Source organism: Lichenostomus cassidix, chromosome 3, assembly GCF_008360975.1.
Source record: "Lichenostomus cassidix isolate B80296 chromosome 3, HeHo_3.0, whole genome shotgun sequence".
In the NCBI taxonomy this organism is placed as follows: domain Eukaryota; kingdom Metazoa; phylum Chordata; class Aves; order Passeriformes; family Meliphagidae; genus Lichenostomus; species Lichenostomus cassidix.
This window is the reverse complement of record NC_139483.1, coordinates 14,380,625-14,389,342: the sequence shown is the minus strand read 5'-3', so window position 1 is coordinate 14,389,342 and position 8,718 is coordinate 14,380,625.

Below are 8,718 nucleotides of genomic sequence, written 5' to 3'. Positions count from 1 at the left end.
CCAGGGGAACTTTGGTCTGATCCAGTGCAGCTATTACTGTGCAAGGATTCCTCAGCCCCAGTCAGGAAAGTGATATTAACCACTACATGTCCCTGTGGAAATAACCAATCTACATTACATGTGCAGAGCAGAGCTGGGTGTTGCAAGAATATGGGGACATAGTGAGATAATTATAGAAATATAGTAGTGAGATAAAGCACTTAATGAGCCTGCCCAAAACTATGTATCAGCATAAAAGGGGACTAAGGGATTCCCTGGTCTCAGTCTTGTGGTGGTGCTGTCCCTCAGAGGGCTGGTGCAGAGTAGCTGAATGGTGCTAGAACAGGAAAATGAATTTTATTGTGATTATGAATGACAGAGGAAAAAAACCAAGCATCTTTTAATGCAGGATAATAGAAATAAATTCAGTATTTATAATGATCCCTCTAATCTGAACAGGATCTGAGTTTTATATTTTGGAAGAGAGGGAGTGATCAGACATAATTCCAGTGCAGCTGCAGACAATGCTCTTTTGTGGCTGATTATCCATCCATAATTCAGGGCACTGAGTTCAGCCTTTTCAGTTTTGCACAGCCCATTTGTTTCCAGACTACCTAGGTTTTCCACATTATTTGAAGTGGTAGAAATCACGCCAGAAGGTAACAACTCTGCAGTCTTACCCAGGTGTGTGCTTGGTACCATCAGTGTGCCCCCAGGTACCAGAGTAGTGGTGAGAACTCCTGCCTGGGAGCTGGGAAATTGGGATACTGCTGGCTCCTCAGCTTGCTGCCAAGGTGCACTTCATTTCTGTTGTTGAAACCTCTCTTGTGTGCAATCCCCATTTATTAGGGGGGAATATTATTTAGGAAAAGCAATCCCCAATTACTATGCTGTAGGGAAAATACCAGCTGAAGGATCTGTGTAGCCTTGTGGTTTTGAGGTTTGTGTTTAGGTTGCCCTGAGAATATTGCAGTCTTTAGGTTAAAAAAAAAACCAAAACCAAACTGGTGGCCCCACTGCATTTTTTGAGGTGGTAAACCCCTGGGCTATGTGATTTATATACAATTTGCAAATCCTGGGATACCAAACCAGTGTGTTTCTTTTCCATGCCTGGGTGTCTTTGGCAACTAGATCAGCACTAGACACAGCCAGCATGACCTGCAGCTGCTCTTACTTTACCTCTGCAGAAAAAGTTTTCTAATGAGGCTCAAGTCCTGCTGACTCAGCATCTGATTTTTCACGCCTTTTTTCCCAGAAAAATAGCAGCATTTTTCAACCAGTTGGCCTCATCCTCCCTCCTGGCCTTGAAAATCTATGAATCTGAAATACAGAAGATGAAGGAGGATTTCTGCTTGTGTCAAGAAAAGCCTTTTACTTCTCAGTGTTAATATTTCTAATTTACATTTACTGCTTGGGGGTTTAAGAGATGATGCAGAACAGCAACTATGAACCCTCATTCCACATATGTTGGGACAAGCAGCTATTTATAGCTTTTCGATTTGCACTTGGAGGAAGAACCATAAATATTCCCCACTTCAGCAGGAAAACAGTTCCAGTGATATAAAAAAAGAGCCTCAGTGCATAGGAATGGCACAGGATTTGGGCTGCATTGATTATGCTGCTTCAGCTAAGATTTATCTATTTGAAGTCTCTGAGGCTGCTACAGTCTTGTGCTCATTTAAAGACAGCACAGCCCTATGGAGCCAGTTGTTAAGCTTTGCATCATTAACAGAATGGTGTGCAAAAAATGGTCTGTGAAAACAACCCAACTCCTTGCCTTTATGCTCCTGAATATTCTAGGAGGAGCCCTAAAAATCACTGATGTGAAAATTTGCAATGTGTTATTATGTCTTATGTATTTGTCATAATAATAATTTACGATACACTGCACCTTTTAACTAGTCATCTGTTGAGGAGAGGGAAAAGGGCTGTAATTGTTCTGCATGTTTATTAAAGGATTATTTCACTATGTATTTGATAAAATACAATCCCTCATGGTCACGTATAGTTTTACAGTGTTAAAAATAATGATCAGAATAGCTTTTTACAGTTTTATAGTTTAACATAGCTGGGTAGGTGTTTCATATGCAATTTATTGATGCTGTGTTTTTGATGGATCCAAGGAGAGGTGGAATTGCTCTTCCCTGGTCAGAATTTCTCAATAAATTTACTCACATAGTTCACCTATTCTCAATATTTCTGTTGCATGCAATTCCAGTGGAAATAAATGTTCTTAATCCCAGCCAACCGAAATGCAAGCAGTATTTTAAATTAAATATGGTTACTCATTTTAAAAGGTCACTCCTGTCTTTTTATTAGTGCTATTTATTTCCTCACACCCGTTTTGCATTCAGATCACTAAAATGAAGTGCAGTGTGACCCAAACAGTCAGAGCTGTGGCTGGCAGTGGAAAGGAGAAGTTTGGCACATGTAGCTCCTTGGTTTTAACTGGAGCCACTTATCCCTTGGGCTGTGCACAGTCTCCAGCCAGAGAGGCATCTGTGTCTGCAGAGACATGCCCAGGCCTCTGTGGATCTTCTCACCCTCTCAGAATCTTTCCTGCACTCCTGAATCACTTGTTTTCTGCAGTGATGTACAGAGGCTCTATTGTTCCTTATGGATTTCTGCTCTGAGCTACACAGACTGCAAAACGCTTTGAGATTCCAAACCAAATGGAGATGCACATCCTGTCTGATTCTCCTGAGCCCTGTTCCCCAGGGCATAGTTAACTCCTGGGAAATGCCAGCAGCTCCAAGTAAGGATGGGAAGCCTCTGGAGGTTGAAATAATACTCAAGGCAGCTGCAGGACTTTTTTTTTTTAATTTTTATTTTTTTTATTTTGCAAATAGTCATAGCAATTAAGATGTTAAAATCAATGTCATAAGCTGTCACTTATGGACTGCATTAGCTCTGCTCTGCCATGAACTTGCTCCCCTTCACCACACAAACCTTCTGAAACTGCAAGGGAACGAACACTTCTCACCAAGCCTAAGCACCCTCTGCTCTTAAGTTGAATATATTTGGATTTCTCGCTGAATCTGCCAACATCCATTAGAGTCACCATTAATGGGCCATGGTGGGATTTGAACTAATCAGTACAATTTACAAAATCGTTTGGAGCACAAAAACTTTTAGGAGCAGCTGAGTGGTGAAACCATACTCAGGGGACAGGAGTTTTTCCAGCAAATGGCAGAGCAGGAAGGAGGATTGGAAGAGGAGCAATCAGTCTAGGTCCCACCCTGATTAATGAAAACCAGCATTTGAGCCTGTGATAAACAAAGGAGCAGCCCGAGGTGTTTTAAACCTTCTCAACAAGTAAGAGAGGCAGAGAAAGGCATGAGAGAAGACAGCCAGTCATCAGTCCATCACTCAGAATTGTTTTAATTACCAAGGGGACAGAAGAATGGGGAAAAGAGCTCTCTGGTGCAAAGTCAGAGCATGTCAGATTTACCACTCCTTCCACTTCCCTCTCCAAGTGCTGCCTCACACTGAGTGATGCTTTTGAACTCCCACATGCCCACTGATGATTTAGAATCCATATTTCCATGAAGGGATTATAATTAAACTCCTCTGTGGCTTCACACACAAATTTACTGCTCCCTTACAGAGAGTACCCATCATCATTGTGTCTTTTGGCCGCTGTGGGATCATTATAACCAGATCAGCTGTAGTGTGCAATGTTAATTTGATACTTTAGCAACAGCCAGGAGCCCTGTTTTAGCTGTCCCCATGCCTCACATTATTCTGCTCGTGCTCATTAAGCTGGGACAGCCAACCCTTGGGACAGGAGGCTACAGCAGAGCTGCTCAGCCAGCCAGCCCAGGGCTGTCAGAGGAGCTCCCAGAGCTGGTGCATCTGCAGGTAGATCTCCTACCAAATCCTAAACCCAGGTGTCAAGAACAAGTTACCCACAGCTCTCAGTTTTCCATTAATTTGGTTTTGAATCCCAAACCAGTATCTAACTGCTGCCAAGTCTGACTTTTGCTTATCTGAATCCTGTTTGTAGATATGTGCAGAACTGGGTTTTGAGTTTAGCCAGTCTGATCTCAAACTGGGAACAAACTCTAGTGCCACTTGGTATTTGCTGCAGAGGTGCCATTAGCATTGGGCTATCCTGGGAGCTGGGCTGGGCTGTGAGCATCACTCTGACTGTGGAAGAAGGAAATTCTTTATCTACATTCCGTTCAGCTGAAGCAATTTCATATTTGAAGCTGCCCAGCCACGATGTGAGCTCAGGAAACATGTCTGCCTGAAGTGGAGGAGCCACAAAGGGAGTGAGGAGAGAAGGTAACAAGGCAGATGGTCGTTGGTTTCACACCCTGATAAAAGGAGAGAGAACAGGGTTTGTGTCCGAGGTGAGACAGCTCATGATGGCTGAGAGGGCTCACAGGAGTGGTGGTGTGGCATGGAGCAGCTTTTGAGTGCCATGGAGCTGTGCATAAAGAGATGGAGAAGCCTCTGCTTGTAATTCACAGTCCCTGTGATGCTGGGTCAGACCCTGAGCAGGCAGGAGAGCACACCTATCAGGGTGATAAATATCCTGTGCTCAGCACACTGACTTCAGCACGCTGTCCTTCAAATGAATTGCCAATCTCCTCAGTTACTTTGGTGCAGGACAACCAGACCTACAGGCTTCGTCTGCATCAATAACCCTCTCTCAGGAAGAGCTGGGCTTGCAGAATGGCTCCAGCTGCAGCCAGAACCCCTCAGGCAAGGATGGAAAAGCAGGGACACAGCAGGGACACAGCTCTTGGGGACACAGTCCTTCCAAGAGTTCCCTTTGCTTCTCTGCTTCAAATCATACAAGGATAAACATATTGGTTTCCTGACCCTCAGCAGTATTCTCTATTTAAAGAGTAAGGGTGGAAGTGAGCTATTTTTTCTTGTATTTTGAGGCTCTTCCTGTGAGGTGTCAAAAAATAAGAGAAACAGTCAGGGAATGGTAAACACTAGGTGGTTGTTTTTTTTTTTAAAGAAAGGAGTTAAATGTAAGGCATGGAAGTATTATTTATTAAAAGAAATTAATTAATTCCTTGATCACCTAGCATGATCTTGTCTACAAGCTCTCATTCAATGTGTGTTTTAAGGCAAGAAGGGTTTCTATTTTTGATAATCTTTGTTTGCCAAGACTCAGAGCTGTACAGGCCAATCTGTCTGTCTTCACCTCACCAGGATTTATAGCTGCAGTCAGCCTTTTGGGGGAGCAGACATCAAAGCCTTCAGCAGGTGTGCAGTGACCAGGAAACAATGCAGCATAAAATCCAGAGAGAAGGTGACACGATATTTCCCCTGGGATGCTTGTAAAAATGGCATGGAAAAGACAGAAGCATTTGCAGATTGCATTGTGATGCTGCAGAAAATGTATCAGCCAAACCAGGAAATAATCTTGGAAATGACAAGCCTCATTGAAGGTTAATGCTTACAGAGCTGTGGGAATTGGTCCCAGTGGCACAGTACTAGCCAGCCTGGAGTAAAGGTGTTTTCCATGAGCTTGTGTGCCAAAGGCTAACCATCAGTGTGGCACTTCTGAATTGCAGGTCTGCAGTGTCCTGAGCCATGCTGAGGCTGAAGGTACCTCATACAGCTGTAGATAACTGATGGAAGAGCTGCTCCAGAGCTCAAGAAGCAGCAGGAGGAAAAACTATACCATTTAAAAAACTTGTCCATTGGTGACAAGCACTTCCAGCACAAACAAAACAAAATAGATGCAACGAGTAAAAGCTGTTCATCTGTCAGGAATGGATGTACATGTTGTCTGGTTTCCTAACATGCCATTGGCATTTGCCAGAAGCATCTATTTTTTGAGCTATGTGTCTGAATTACATGTTTCAAAGAAGTAGTTTAGTGCTTGTGTTGCACAAATACATATTTCCTCTATTAAAATGTCTTCTTGACTGGTTGGACACCAAATGAAACTGGTCTAGAAATGTATGCACACCTGAGCCAGCTGATAGTCTGGGTGGTTTCTCTGAGCTGGATGCTGTAGGTGGCACTAGTGGTGTAGCTGATGTTAAATTATGCAGCCTTTATCCCCTTTTGGCTGAGGTGGTAGCTTTTTGATTGAGGTAGAGGAGTTTGCAATTATTTGTAGGGCCATCATGTTCTAGTTCTAGTTTTATTTAACTTCATGAATATTGTACTGCTACTAGAATGACCTCAAAAAGCCCTCCCAGAAAGCTGTGATTGACACATCTCTTAAATCCATGCAAAATGGAAAGATATATTGATATATTGGAGCCATCATCTGCAGTCTGTGCAGAGTGAATGGAGCCAAACATATTTGCTTGAGCTGCAAAAATGTCTCACTCAAATAATTAGTTTCAACGTGAGCAGGAGTTAAAGATTATTTTGTAATCTGCTGCAAGCATCAGTCAGCAGTGTCGCAATTAGAAGGGTTTGCTGAGATGAATAACATTTTGAATTTACTGTTGTGATGTTACCTACCTGACTGCTTGGCTGCTGTAAATCAAGTGACACTACTGGAAGCACATGGATGAATGCCAGCTGGAGATCTGGCCCATTATCAGACTATAATATTCTCTTTCCGAAAGTATCTAACTGGGCAAGGCACCCAAATCTATATATAAGTTTCTTAATTGAAACAGATGGCAAGAGGCCATAAATTTCTGCAATGTATAACACAGACAGGTAACAAGGACACATTTATCAGCAGCGTGGTGAATCACAGGAACATAAAAGGGAGCTCAGAGAAATGTGCTGTCCTATAAAAGCAACAGGATGGACTCACAGCTTCAAGGCTTTAATATTCGGTATGTGTGCCTCTTTTTATATACCTATTTCTAAATTCCTGTGTTGGCTGCCACAGCAGTGGGTTCAGTGTGTTGGCAGGGTTATAGAGCAGGCAATGGTGTGTGCAGTGTACCTGGAATGACTGGATTTTATCAAGCATGCCTGTTAAATAGCTAGAGAGAGAAAACCTGCTGTGAAATCCAGAGGAATTGAGCTCGAGCTGCCACAAGTAGATGGAGAATATTTGTGTCTCAGCTCCCTTTATTTCCTGCTTCCTCGGCTGGTTGAAGACTGTTGAAGTGGGGAAGTGTTTAATCTGGCTTTGCTTGTCAATATTTCCCAGCAGCAGACAAAAGCAGATAAAGTATTGATACTCCTGAACATACCCAAGGCACACATGTAGGTTTTTTTTTGCTTTGGAATTTTAGTACATTTAATTTTCAGCGCTCAAGTACCACAGCAGACGGATGGGCTGGGAAGCTCTGGTCTTATGCTGATGTCTGGAGCAGGAGTAGCATGGAGGATAATTGGTGGAGCTTTGCCACACTGCCATGGCTCTTCCCTGGGCATGTGAGGTGGCAAAAGATCCATTTCTCCCAGCTATGCTGTCCCACATGCTCTGCTGATCTGGTCAGTGTCAGCTGTGTGAGGGATTGGGCAGTTGGAATGAACTCACATCACTCCACAAATTCACACAGGGTAAGCATGGGTTGGTAGCACCACTGACAGCAGCAAACATCTCCTGAGAAATTACATCCTCTGTCCCATCAGCCAACCTGTCCTGAAACAGAACTGTTTTGTAAGCAGACCATGTGATACATCTCTTTATCCTTTTCAAGTGGTAAGTTCAGAGTGTGGTTTTGTGAACTACTGGGTTCTGGACAATGAAGCAAGCAGCAGTTGGGAAATAATTGAGATTATAGATAGTGTTCTTTGACTTTTCAGTGGGTTGGATTTTTTATTACTGTATTTTAATGCTGATAAGTGAGTTTTCCTTTTCCTTTTCCTTTTCCTTTTCCTTTTCCTTTTCCTTTTCAAATTTTGGTGTGTTAGTCTGCTCTTCTTGCTAACACTACATACATATTTTCACATGCATCCATTGAGGGAAGGGAGGAAGAGCTCTGAAACTTTGAACATGACCTTGGCTTGTTCTCTGGGATCATGTTCTGTCACAGTGTGATGCCTTCCAGCGAAACCATGACTTTTTTATTGTTATTTTTATTCCTTCCAGTTGCAGCTGGTATACATTGGGATGCCAGTTTTTGTACCTAACAGAAACTCAGACCAAGCCTGGCTGCTCTCCAGCAGAGCTTGTTCAGTGCTACTGAAAGCAGGGTCCAAATCATTCCAGCAGCAGAGAAAAACCAGCATTTTATTTCCTGGCTCAATATGATGCAATCAGTTCTGTGAGTTCCTTGTCAAAATAATATGTGTGTTGACACCTATGAGCACACATCACAGCACAGCTTTCCGAAGTGCTCATGAAGAAATTGCATGTATTTTTGAGAAAGCCTAATTACCTAAATGGCTTTTCAGAATTCAGACAGTATGCCATGATTTCCTTCTTTCTATTTCTTTCTCTGCCTTACTTCTATTGATTTGCCACTTAGTCAAATAACTTTTGAGCAGCTAGCTTTGAAAAATCAGGTTTAAATTGGTGCTTGATTGCTTTCTCTCCTGTTTGTTTCAGAGGTGAAAACAGGACATTCATATGTGTCTCCTTGGGAAGCTGCTGGGAAACAAACAAATATTGCTGCTGCAATTTCCCAGTTTCTGAAATGGCAACAAGTCCATTTTCATCTCACTGCGAGGCGCAGCCATTAGTGGGATTATCCCAGGGGAAGGAATTTGCTCTCCTAGGGGTGCTGGGATGGGGGATGGAAAGAGCAGGGACCACAGCTTCCTTGTGATGGTGGCACAAATCAAGTGAGCATTTCAAGCCACCCCCTCCACTGTCCCCATCCCTTGCCTGTGGCTTTACCCTGAGAT